Here is a 12,354-nt window from a genome sequence, read left to right as displayed (position 1 = left end):
AGTGACCGTTGGCGACAGAATGTGGGCGTGTCAAGCGATGCGAGTCAAACGACAAAAGTTAAGAATTGTTTAACTTTATGCAAATGAACAGCGAATTTCGCGAGCGACAACCAATAGGAGTGAAGGATCTGTCAGTGGCGCTCGAACGTCACCGTCTCGAGTGCAGGGAAGACAGGACAGATTTCCTCAGCGATTTCACTGTTTTATATGATTTTACTGATATCTTTGTTTTACCGGCAATATATATAGTTTGTCATTGCATTTTATATGTCCAGACTTGCAGTCCTACCAATAACATTAGAGCGACAGCAGTAGGAACGCCCACAAGCGTCTTCACAGCACAGAGTCTAGCGACATACAGCAAAAAAGTCACTGGCAGTGTGAACGGGGCTTAAGACTTGTGCAAAGTATACTGTATATCCACAGGGATACGGTTTAGATCTTTTTTGGCCAGCATTGACAAGAATAAAACTTGACTTTAAAACACAGCTGTCTTTTTGTTTATTACAACAAGTCCATCTACACTCCCTTTCTATCTCTCTCTCACATACCCTGCTCCCTTTCATTCTCCATATTTGTTTACTAAGCCTCTCCCTTTAGTCCCGATCCGAAACACTTTCACATGCACAGATAAAGCGTGTCACACACACGCACGCACGCCCTCACTCACACACACACACACACACACACTCACACTCACACACACACTCACTCACACACACACTCACTCACACACACACACACACACTCACTCACTCACACACACACTCACACACTCACTCGTACACACCGATGCAAATGAGCTCAGGGTCAGTGAGTGCAGTAGGTCTGGGGCAGATCATGAATGGCTCAGACAGTCATTGAGAATATCAAAGACATCCACTTCTGTTTCTCTTGACTTACATTTCCATTTTTTCCCATCTGTAATTCCCACGTCTTTATTTTTGTAATTCCCTTTTCTCTAGTTCTATCTATTGTTCTCTGACCTCCCCCCCCCACCCCCTCCCATTCTTGTCCTCTTTATTTTTTATTTTTTATGCGTGCACCATATTTTTAGCATCCCCTGACCTGATGCTTCTTTCTTTAGGGCAAGGCGGGTAGGTTTGTGAGGTGTAGGATGTCGAATGGAAATGTCTGTGTGAGCCTGTCATAATTCGCCTTGCCTGACACATGGCACGCAACACTCAGCTGAGAGACCCCTCCTCATTTTACCCCACAAATACTCACAAAGGGAAAGGGAGAGACAGACAGAGAGAAAGAGGGAGAAAGAGAGAGAGAGAGAGAGAGAGAGAGAGAGAGAGAAAGTGAGGGGGAAGCAAAGCAGAAAAGACATAAGGAAAGAGGGGGAAGGGAAGGGAGGAGCGACCCTCATCACTCAATAAGATGGTGGGAAAGGAGGAGGTATGAGACGGAGGAATAACACAGCCTAAAGAGTGCTCTTTGTGCAAGAAGTTTTGGAGTAGAAGGGGAAAAAAACTGAGGTGAAATTTGATGAGGGGGATACAAGAGAGAGGAAAGCAGAAAATAGCAGACGGAGGCTTGAAAGAGAAGAATTGAAAGACAATCGTGCTGAAGGAGATAGATGGACGACATCATGTAGATCTCTTTCAAAATGGGAAGAAATCTGATCCATGACCCACTTTAGCTCAGCTATATATTCTCTCGTGGCTAATAATCCTTGATCAAATAATCCTTGAAATACTAAAAAAAGATGTAAAAACCTCAGAACTCAATCTATGTTGGGCAAAAAATCTGCCACTAATAACCCCAAAACCCTATTCTGTTCAACTGACAAAAGAAGCAGTAACAGAGAGAGAGTTGTGCACAGTGGCTGGTTGCCAGCCTTGTTTCTCTCAGGAGTAAGGCTAAGATTAGCTCCCCATATGTTCAAGTCAGGCGTAGCTGCTCTTAAAGGGCCAAGGTCTCTTGGAAAATGGTACAAAGTACACTGCAGCATTGCATGCGCCGTTTTATCTCAGCTTCTCTTTCACATGCAGTTGCAATACAATGAGCACAAACGCCCTCCAGCTATCAGCCAATCTCCCTTTCATGCATGCACGGTCAAATTTAGATAAAAATGTATACACACATGCATATTTTTTTTAAGGAAATGTATACACTAAGAAAATATTAATCAAGGATGCATTAAATTGATCAATAGGAATAGTAAAGACTTTTTTACATTGTTACAAAAAATCTATTTCAAATAAGTGTTCAAAGATTCCTAGAAAATCGCATCGCAGTTTCCAGAGAAATATTAAACAGAACAACATTTTCAACATTGATAAAAATCAGAAATGTTTCTTGAGCAGCAAATCAGCATATTAGAATGATTTCTGAAGGATCGTGTGACACTGAAGACTGGAGTAATGATGCTGAAAATACAGCTGCGCATCACAGAAATAATTACATTGTAAAATATGTTCAAATAGAATTTTTTTATTTTAAATTAAAATTTTATTTTAAATCAGTTTCCACTGATCAAATAAATGGTGAGCAAAATAGATTCTTCTTTCAAAAACATTTTAAAAATCTCAACAGATCTGTGCGCACATGTATATATTTCATATACATATACATAATATACCTATAGATCTAAGGTAGAAATTACAAATCACTGGGGATCAGGGGTAAGATGTACAGAGAGAGATAACACCGCTATTGAACTAGTTCTCAGCTGTACATCCCATTCATTTTTCATTAACTGCAGTAGTGCAGTCATCCATTCCTCAGGAGATGCAAAGCCACAAGCCAAAGTGAAGGGCAAACATGTAAAACAACAGATTGAGATGCACTGGGTTCAAAAACACTGAGACAGTATTGTAGTTTTAAAAAAATGTATTAGGCTACCAAGCAATGGTCTCTTATCAATGCACTCCTTACTAACATTGCATAACAACCAACTTCTCCTCTAATATGTAATTTGTCTACCAATAGAGTCACCAAACTAATGCCTGTTTTCAAACAGGTTTCCCCATACACTGCATCTATCTGTCACTGGCGAGAAGAGCAGATCCAAAAAATTCACACCATCCAAAATTCATACCATTGGTTGAGAAGGAGTCACAGTGTTTACCGTTTTTAGGGTATGAGACTTCATTATAGCTGTCTCTGCACATTAAGCTGTGGGAGTATTTTATCAAACATTTAACATCAAATGTGACCACTTCAACCTTTAACTACCCAAGTTACATTGGTTACTGTATTATCTTAAAAGCATCTGCACACAGCTGCAAGTTTTCAGCACATGCATGATGGTTCAGCACAGAGCAGTTTCTTTACAAAAACAGACAAGAATCTGCAAGCATTTATCGTAGCTGTATCAGTTTCCAACCTCCTGACTTTGATCAAAAGTGGATAGTTGAAGCTGTCGCTTTTAAAGATCATCTGAACATGTTTAGCCTGTTTTGTGAAGAATCCTGCATACAGTGTGTTCAATGTAAACACCTTTCTCACACATCTGCTCTTTCTGCATACACACACACACACACACACACACCAGCTCACTTGACATTTAAAAATGCAAAACAGGATGCATGGTCTGCTGAAGTGTGTCATTTATTTGGAAGTAAATTATTTTCTGCTATACCAGCTTAGTATGTAGAGACACCAATAAGCAAGCAATTTGTTGGCTGATACCCTGAAAAGTACACTGTACCGGTATCAAAACATTTCTGTTTGTTTGCGCGTCCCAACACAGCAACTATATGACAATGCTAAAAGAGGACTGTTTGGAAAACCGGTTTAAAAAGAGTTTTTTTGCATGTTTGTGACACTTTCAAAAGTGCAATGCTGTAACATTATCATAATGATTTTGATTTTGCTTTCCTGACTGATTTTATTCATGTTGTTATATTGCATGTTTGGTTCATGAATAAGCTCAATCTGTTCATCTAAACAAGCCAACTAGCCAATTTAACTTCCATTGGTTGAGGTTAAACTGAATTGGTTGAACCGTTTACTTAAAAATCACTACCTTAATGGAAAATCATTGCATGTTTAACCCAAAACACCTGTGAATTACACAATTCCAAGAACATGTGGCGCTTACCATACACTAGTAGACAAAATATGTTTTTATTTAATCTACAGTATACATGTCTGTTATATGATTTTGTTATAAAACTAGCTTGTCTTACAACAAAAGCATATTGGTTATCCCAGTTAACGATTAAAAACATTAACACAATTACACTGTGAAATTTGTTTAGCTCAACAAAAGGTTTTGCACAGGTAAGTATAGCTATACAACAAAACAAAGAACAGTAAACATAGAATCAATTGAGTAAAAGTAATCATGCATTCCTGTTATTCTAAACTCAGTCCCAGTATGTGCTTCTAAACTGGTGGTATATTTTACAACAAAATTTTTTTCAGATCACTCGCTGGACTTTGGAATGTTTGGTTGGGTGGATAGACAGGGAAAAAAACATAATGTTACACAAACCTTACTTTGAGTATAGCTTGAGTGTGTGTGTGTGTGTGTGTGTTTTCAGGTCATGTGTGCGAGGGATGACAATGCATCAGCTAATTAAAATAGTTTACAGACATCCCATTTCTAACATCCCGTTTTCTCAATAGTGCACTGCAGTCTCAGTTAACTCACAGTGACATCTGTAGTAGAAAACAAGTGGTTTATTTCAGAGCGAATTACATCGTGAGCATAATTTTTAGAAATGAAAACAAGCGGCTTCCTGCCTTTCGCATGAACTTTGAAATGCTCACGCTCGCAAACCATTTCCCCTCAGAAGCACACATTCACATATACTACATACACACAAGTACCTCATCACGTGAGCAGCCTCATGGGCGGGTCTGAACTATAATTACAGCCGTGATGTCATCTGCCACTCACTGTTGCCACAAAATCTAGGTCACCGTTAACCCCTTCCCGTCACGCCAGGGGATTCCGCACACCTCCAAAAGAGCCATTACTACAGACTTTCCATGAGCTCTTTAATGTGGTTCTGCCTTCCATGCAACTTTCGGAGCCTATTAAACGAAGGGGTGATGATATACATTTACCCCACAGATCAAACGCTTACAGTAGAGCAGCGTCAGCTTTTATAGTCAATTGCAGAGCGCTTTCATGTTTTGGTTATCCCCGCAACTATAGTACATTACGTCAATCGGAAGCCAAGCCAAAGGAAAGAAACTACACAGAAACAACACCTCTTCAAAGAGCCTCGAATGATCTTCATTTTCACTGGTTTGATTTGACCGTACCACTCAACAATTTCTGGGTAGGGCTGAGTAAGTATATAACAACACAATGTTAACGTCACCGCATGTGTTGCATCACAGCAGAATGCCTTGACAATGCCAATCCACAGTCAACCAAATCCAAAGTATTTTGAGAGCATGCAATGCAAACCGTCTTCTCACGGCAAACTGGCAATTTGCGGCCGAGCGACAGCGAACTGGTAAGCCGCAAAATATAACCAAAACAAAATTATGAGACGATACTTTTAGGCAAGTAAGATAAACCAATGCATCTGAGTGAGGTTATGTAAGACCTTGCGAGTGAGTGCATGTAGGTGTATGGAATTTAGTGACGATGCATTTGATCATACGAGCCAAAATAGTCGGTCAGAAATGATCTGGCATGGATTATACAATCTAGATTCAAGATAAAACTGCTAAAAACACATCTCTTCCATCTTTATTTGACCTTCTAACTCTAGCACTCTCTATTCTAATTTTATTTTATCCATTTGTTTTATTTTTTATAAAAAAAAAACACTTGACCCTCTAAAACTCTATTTGTTTTGTTTTCTTTAAAAAAGGGCCTCTACAACTAGCTTTCTCTATTCTTTTTCTACTTTATCTGCTTGTTTTCTCTCTCTCTCTCTCTATATATATATATATATAACGTCGTAAGTGCTGTCAAATGATTAATCGCGATTAATCACATCCAAAATAAAAGTTTTTGTTTACATATATGTATGTGTACTGTGTTTATTTATTATGTATATATAAATACACACACATTCAGTATATATTTTGAAAATATTAACATGTATATACACATTTATATATTTATATTATTATATTTTATATTCTATATAAATATATTTAATATATATAAACATAACATTTTTCTTAAATATATACATGCATGTGTGTGTATTTATATATATATACATAATAAATATAAAGTGGAGAAAAAGCTCTTTAAAAGATATGTACTGTATAGGGGTGTCACGATATACCGGTATTGACGATAACTGTGATATTCGAATCATGAAATATCGACATTGTGTTCATTTAGGGTGTGATGAAATACCGGTATTGGCGATAACCATAATATTTAAAATGAACAGGACACTTATGAAAACACGACACACAAATAACCTACTCCAGCGCCAGTACCTGGTTGAGCTCCTAGGTGGCATTATTGTCCCTTAACGCTGACACCTGTCACACAAGAAGAAGACGCAGCATGCGGCCGCGCTACTCCGAGAAGAACAACAATGTCCAATATTATACAGAGAGTAAATTGCAATTATTTTATTCCAGTCATGGAATGGGAAACGTTACATTAACCTGTTAACAGCGGTTTCCTGTGTTCATATATTTAAATAAAGGGCTGATTCTTTTAATAAGTACCACGTTTTCTTTACTCGTCTAATTTTTTTATTTGTATTTGCAATCAAGTCATGGCCAATACATGTGCGTAGCACTTGATTTCGTTGTTCAAATCTATTAAAACAAACCTAGAAAACTGAGTGACCACATTGCTACATTAAACTACCGCGTTTTCTTTACTCGTCTAATTTTTGTATTTGTATTTGCAATCAAGTCATGGCCAATACATGTGCGTAGCACTTGATTTCGTTGTTCAAATCTATTAAAACAAACCTAGAAAACTGAGTGACCACATTGCTACATTAAACTCCGTGCCATGCACTTAATGCCTCATCTGCGGCCGTTCTAGACGCACATTAAAACTGAATTAGAAACGCATTAACTGCATGACTTCATTGGCGCCGGCGCAACTATAGGTTAAAGAGGTTAAAATCACGATAAATCGCATGCGATATTTAACGCGCATCTTGTCAGTAAACTCGGTTCTTTAATCAGAGGTAAATCTCCATCACCTGCGGGCTTTCACATGGAGCAGCATTAACTACACAGAGCCGTTGTTCACTGACAAGCTGCGCAAAACATGCGCAAAATATGATCGTGGTTTTGCGCAGCTTGTCAGTGAACAACTGACAAGCTACATGTACTGAATTAGGCTAACCGAGACTTGTTATAGCACTTGCATATCATTGCTCTTTTGTTAGTTTTGATTGCTTTTATTGTCCTCATTTGTAAGTCGCTTTGGATAAAAGCATCTGCTAAATGACTAAATGTAAATATATAAACCTAAACAGTGACTTCTGGCCGAAGCTAAACCCGCCGCTGTGTGGTGAGAGCGCAAAGAGCAGCGCCGCTGCTGTCGAGACTGTCTGCTTGATTTTACAGCAGTCGCACCAATCCTCCAATTTCTCCTACGTGTAAATCAGTATATTCGCTGAGGGTAATTCGCACATAAAGCTCTCAAGGCCCGTCGAGTCTCTCTTAACTCTGACGCTACATGTTACTCTCAGTCCATAAACACTCTGCCACGTGCTCGCTCACACGGACACACAAATACAGCGGCGTCACCGCGCATGCGTGCGTTTATGTGACCCACTAACTTTTACTCCCTTTACCTCAGATGACTGGAAACTTTGGCAATCCCGCCCGCCACTCTTTTCTCTGTTCCTGGGCTTGACACAGAGCGCGGAGAAAAAGGAAGACAGACAGACTGACAGACTGAGCGAGATAGACCCAAAGAGAAAGTGAGAGAGAGAGGCCACCTCCTCCTCCTCCTCCTCCTCCTCTCTTCTCTCTCTTAGCCAGGCGAAGCTCACGCCTACATCTCTTCCAATGAGCGCAGAGCCCGGGTCTCTTTAAACCGGGGCCTAGTCCAGGCTAGCGTCTTCTCGCCTCACTCGAGAATCTTCACTAAAGTGCACAGGATCAGAAACGAAGTCGCACCTGCAGCACACAGGTGGATGCCTAAACGCAGCTGTCGCGCCGCATCTGGGCACGCATTGGGCCTGTTGAGTCACGCAAAAAGCACTGCAGCTCAAAACATCCTACCGTTCCTGATTCATACCCATCTGAGAGGAATATCAAAAAGTGTTAACATCTGCTGTAACAAGACACACACAGACAGACAGCTGGCCATGGGGTATTTAGCTCACCTCTTTAGCCAGGTTTGGGATTATGGACCGGGTTTTTACGTCGTCAAAATATTCCACCTTCCAGGACAATCGTGGAAAAAGAAAGGGGGGGAAAAAAGCAGATTGAGAACAATAAAACCATCACAATCATCCAATCCTTGACAACTAGTGTGAAAAACGACATGAACCATTTTAATCTCGTCGTAAGTCAGAAAGGTTTCAATTATGACAAACATGTTAAATAAATGATCAAATTCTGTCCTGCGTATTTATACAGTCCTGCCAATTATGATCTGTATGGCACAAAGAGACATTTAAATGTGAGCTAACGCCAGCTAGTTATTTCTGACCCCAGTCTTTCTAATAAACCGGTGCTGTTCAGAGTCTAACCCCCCCTTCCCCCTCCCTCCCCATCTGCCATTACTGTCCGTCATTTTTTCCCTGTGCTAATAAATATTTACCTACTCAGCCTCGCTGCCTTCGCGTGTTGCTCTTCGGTGGCGAGAGGTATCCCCATCAGAAGACCCAACGCGTCCCCCCCACCTCTCTCTCGCTCTGTCTTTCTTTATCTTTCTTTTCTTCTCCCTCTCTCTTTCTGGTCTCTGTCCATTCAGGAAGCCATCTTGTGTTCTTAATCCTGTTTTACATTAGCTCTCGTACGCTCTTTCGCTCTCGCCCTCCCAGCCTCGCTCTCTCACTTCCTTCAATTCATGGCTCGACCACATACACACAGAAGCATTTTTTTTTATTTTTAAAGGCAGTGTGATCGCTATCACTGCTGCACTATAGCCTCCTCCCTCTCTTTCTTTTTCCTCTACCCCCCTTCCCCCCTCTCCAAACGAAAAAGCTAACAGAATACGTGATGTGAATACTCCTTTCCGACCTACACACACTAACGCGACGTCACACCATCGATAGCTCACAAAGAACGGCCACTGGCCAATCGGAGGCGAGCACGAGCACTGCTGCTAGGGTGAAGCAGACAAGAGGAGAGAGAGAGAAAACGGGCGAGAGACATAGACGCAGAGAACACGAGGGCGGGATGTGCTGGATAAAGAAAGAGAAGGGGCGCGTGCTGCGAACAATGCGTGTGCATGTGCGTTTCAGACTTGGGGGAAGGGTTTCTCTCATGCACGCTGTGGCTGTCAATTATCTAACCCGGCTTGCCTTCCTTAAACAATGGCTCTGGAATGTGGTATCACTGAAGACCATCTGTGTCTCGGCTGCATGCAACAACTGGACTGGACTGCGCACATGCATTTGCACGCCGTGTCTTTGGTGCAACGAGGCACTGACAGAGAAGCACACATATGCAATCCTCTTCACCAAGCGGCAATCAGCTGGAGTCGGTGGTTTGAAAACACGCAAGTGTTTTTCCATTTTTCCAACCAAAAAAGTGAAAGCAACAGCATTTTACACGCAACTGGCATTGCAAATGCGAGTCAAATCTCAGCTGTTTTAAATGCTCGACTGTGCATGAAATACCACTATAAGAGCTTCGATTTCAGTCTTTCAAAGTCTATAAACCAAACATGGTAGACTACAACCTCTGCTGGCCCGACCTACAAACGCCTGCTAGATGGAAATGCGAGCGAGTCGTTACAATGAAACTGACGCTGAAATCATCCATGAGGGTTAGCAGCGCACGCGCTTCCATTCATGAAGATAACAGCAACTGCGACTGCCGTGAAAACTGTATATGTGATAAACAGATCAACATTTAATTTGATTGAATTTTACTGAATGGTCTGTCTTTTCACTGTCTTTTCCCTAAGCAGAACGTAACCGGGAGCGTGGCTGATGGAAGAGACGCGTTAAGAGGGAGGCTTTCGAAGAACCAGCGGACGTTTGGTGACGCAGCAGTTGTGATGAGAGTGGATTACGCAGCGTGGGAGTTCCAGGAACATCGCGTTTGTGCATCTGTGTGAAGGCTTGCAGTAACCACGAGGCTAGGGAAGGTTGTGCTGTGGCACCAAATTTCAGCTGAACTTTTCTCTTTGTATGAAGAGAAACTTTCTGGCATCGTAAGAAACAATACGAATGTCATTTTGATGTGCACAATGCAATCTGCAAAGCGCATTCCACTGACTGGGCTGCGATGCAAATGCATTGGGAATGACTGCCGCCTTCCTGATGTTATCTCGTCTGTTTGCTTTGATACTGGCTGAATCACCTGGTTTGTCACGAGAGCCAAAGTGTGTAAGCGCTCATTAATCTCCTTCCCTGACACTCGCGCAACAGGCCAGGTGATTCAGGCCGTATCAAAGCAAATCCCCTTAAGGCTGTCGGAAAATTGTCGTAATCCTACCTGTGACCCCCCCAAACCACTTACACACACACACACACACACACACACACACACACACACACACACACACACACACACACAGAGTTCTCGTGGTAAGAGGAGTGAGACTGCAGAAACATCGTTAAGGCTTCATTGTCAAAGAATTGCAAAGGTCTCTGTGTGTGTGTGTGTCTGCGTGAGTTTAAATGAGGGTTAAGACATCGTTGTAATAACAGAAGGATTAACAATCCTAATTAACTCTCTCCTCCCCCTTTTCTTGAACAACAGCCACCCCAAATTGAACTAATCCACATAGAGTTTCTAAGACCCCGCTCCAATACACAACCGAACCTATACACACACAAATAAATTCCTATAATTATAAAATAAGAATTATATTTTGCTTTAATATTTAGCTTATTTTTAGGGCAACAAATAATGACTTTTTTGTTATTGTGCAATATTTTCATGACAATTTTAATAAAAAGAGGATGAATACTCTAATATAATACTCAATACTTCATACAGACATATATACTGTATATATATATATATATATATATATATACACACACATACAGCGGGTAAAATAAGTATTTACCACGTCACCATTTTTCTCAGTAAATATATTTCTAAAGGTGCTGTTGGCATGAAATTTTCACCAGATGTCGGTAACAACCCAACTAATCCATACATACAATGAAAACAATACAAATAAGTTCAGAAATTAAGTTCTGTGCAATAAAGTGGAATGACCCAGGGAAAAAGTATTGAACACGCTTACTGAAATCTATTTAATACTAGGTACAAAAGCCTTTGTTGGTAATGACAGCTGTCTGGAGAAACTAGTGGCATGCATTGCTCAGGTGTGATTTTGGCCCATTCTTCCATAGAAACGGTCTTCAAATCTTGAAGGTTCTGTGGGCCTCTTCTATGAACTCTGATCTGTAGTTCTATCCATACATTTTCTATTGGATTCAAGTCAGGTGATTGGCTGGCCATTCTAGCAGCTTTACTTTCTTTCTCTGAAACCAATCGAGAGTTTCCTCGGCTGTGTTTGGGATCATTGTCTTACTGGAATGTCCAGCCTTGTTTCATCTTCATCATCCTGGTAGATGGCAGCAGATTTTTATCAAGAATGTCTCTGTACATTTTTCCATTCATCCTTCCTTCAATTATATGAATTTTGCCAGTGCTACACCATGATGTTTTGGGCTGATGTGCCATTTGACCTCCAAACATAGTGTGTATTATGGCATCCAAAGAGTTTAATTTTGGTCTCATCGGACCAGACTATATTCTCCCAGTATTTCACAGGCTTGTCTAAATGAGTCTTGCGTGGTGAGCATGTATATAGGCCACTGCGGTGGAGTGCATTACTTATTATTTTCAATAATTTTCAACAATTGTACCTGCTAATTCCAGGTCTTTCTGAAGCTCACCACAAGTGATCATTGGCTCTTAGAAAACTCTTCTGAATTTTTTTTTCACTCCTCTGTCAGAAATCTTGCGAGGAGCACCTGGTCGTGGCCAGTTTATGGTGAAATTATGTTCTTTCCACTTCCCAACATTCAGAAGTATAGAAATCCTTCTGTAACCAATGCCATCAGTATGTTTTACAACAATAAGGTTGCGAAGGTCTTGAGAAAGCTCTTTGCTTTTACCCATCATGAAATGTTTCTTGTGTGACACGTTGGTCATTAGACACCTTTTTATAGGCCATCAGTTGGAACTGAAGCAGCTAATATTAATTTCCACTGACTAGGAGCAGGATTGCCTTCTAATTACTGATAGATTTCTGCTAGTGTCTTGGCTTTCCATGCCTTTTTGCAGCTCCCTTTCTTCATGTGT

General features: G+C 40.8%; 1 protein-coding gene across 4 annotated transcripts in view; it reads right to left on the bottom strand.

Annotated features, from left to right (window-relative positions):
* Nucleotides 1–12,354, bottom strand: part of LOC107708251 (methylcytosine dioxygenase TET3-like) — a 52,485-nt gene that overhangs the window by 30,133 nt on the left and 9,998 nt on the right. The window contains exons 1-2 of one of the 4 annotated variants that reach the window (XM_016512435.1): nt 8,682–9,177; nt 8,238–8,294 (exon numbers count right to left, since the gene is read on the bottom strand). The exons of 1 other annotated variant lie outside the window; for it this stretch is intronic. The gene's annotated coding sequence lies outside the window, so the exon portion shown is untranslated. Of the gene's footprint in view, nt 1–4,785; nt 5,287–8,237; nt 8,295–8,677; nt 9,178–12,354 lie in introns of those variants that run through there. 2 more of the 4 variants (XM_016512434.1, XM_016512437.1) reach the window with 2 other exon arrangements.

Source organism: Sinocyclocheilus rhinocerous, unplaced genomic scaffold (assembly GCF_001515625.1).
Source record: "Sinocyclocheilus rhinocerous isolate Xijiao unplaced genomic scaffold, SAMN03320098_v1.1 scaffold1436, whole genome shotgun sequence".
Classification (NCBI taxonomy): Eukaryota; Metazoa; Chordata; class Actinopteri; order Cypriniformes; family Cyprinidae; genus Sinocyclocheilus; species Sinocyclocheilus rhinocerous.
The sequence above is the reverse complement of the archived record's forward strand: the minus strand, read 5'-3'. Positions and strand labels throughout refer to the sequence as shown.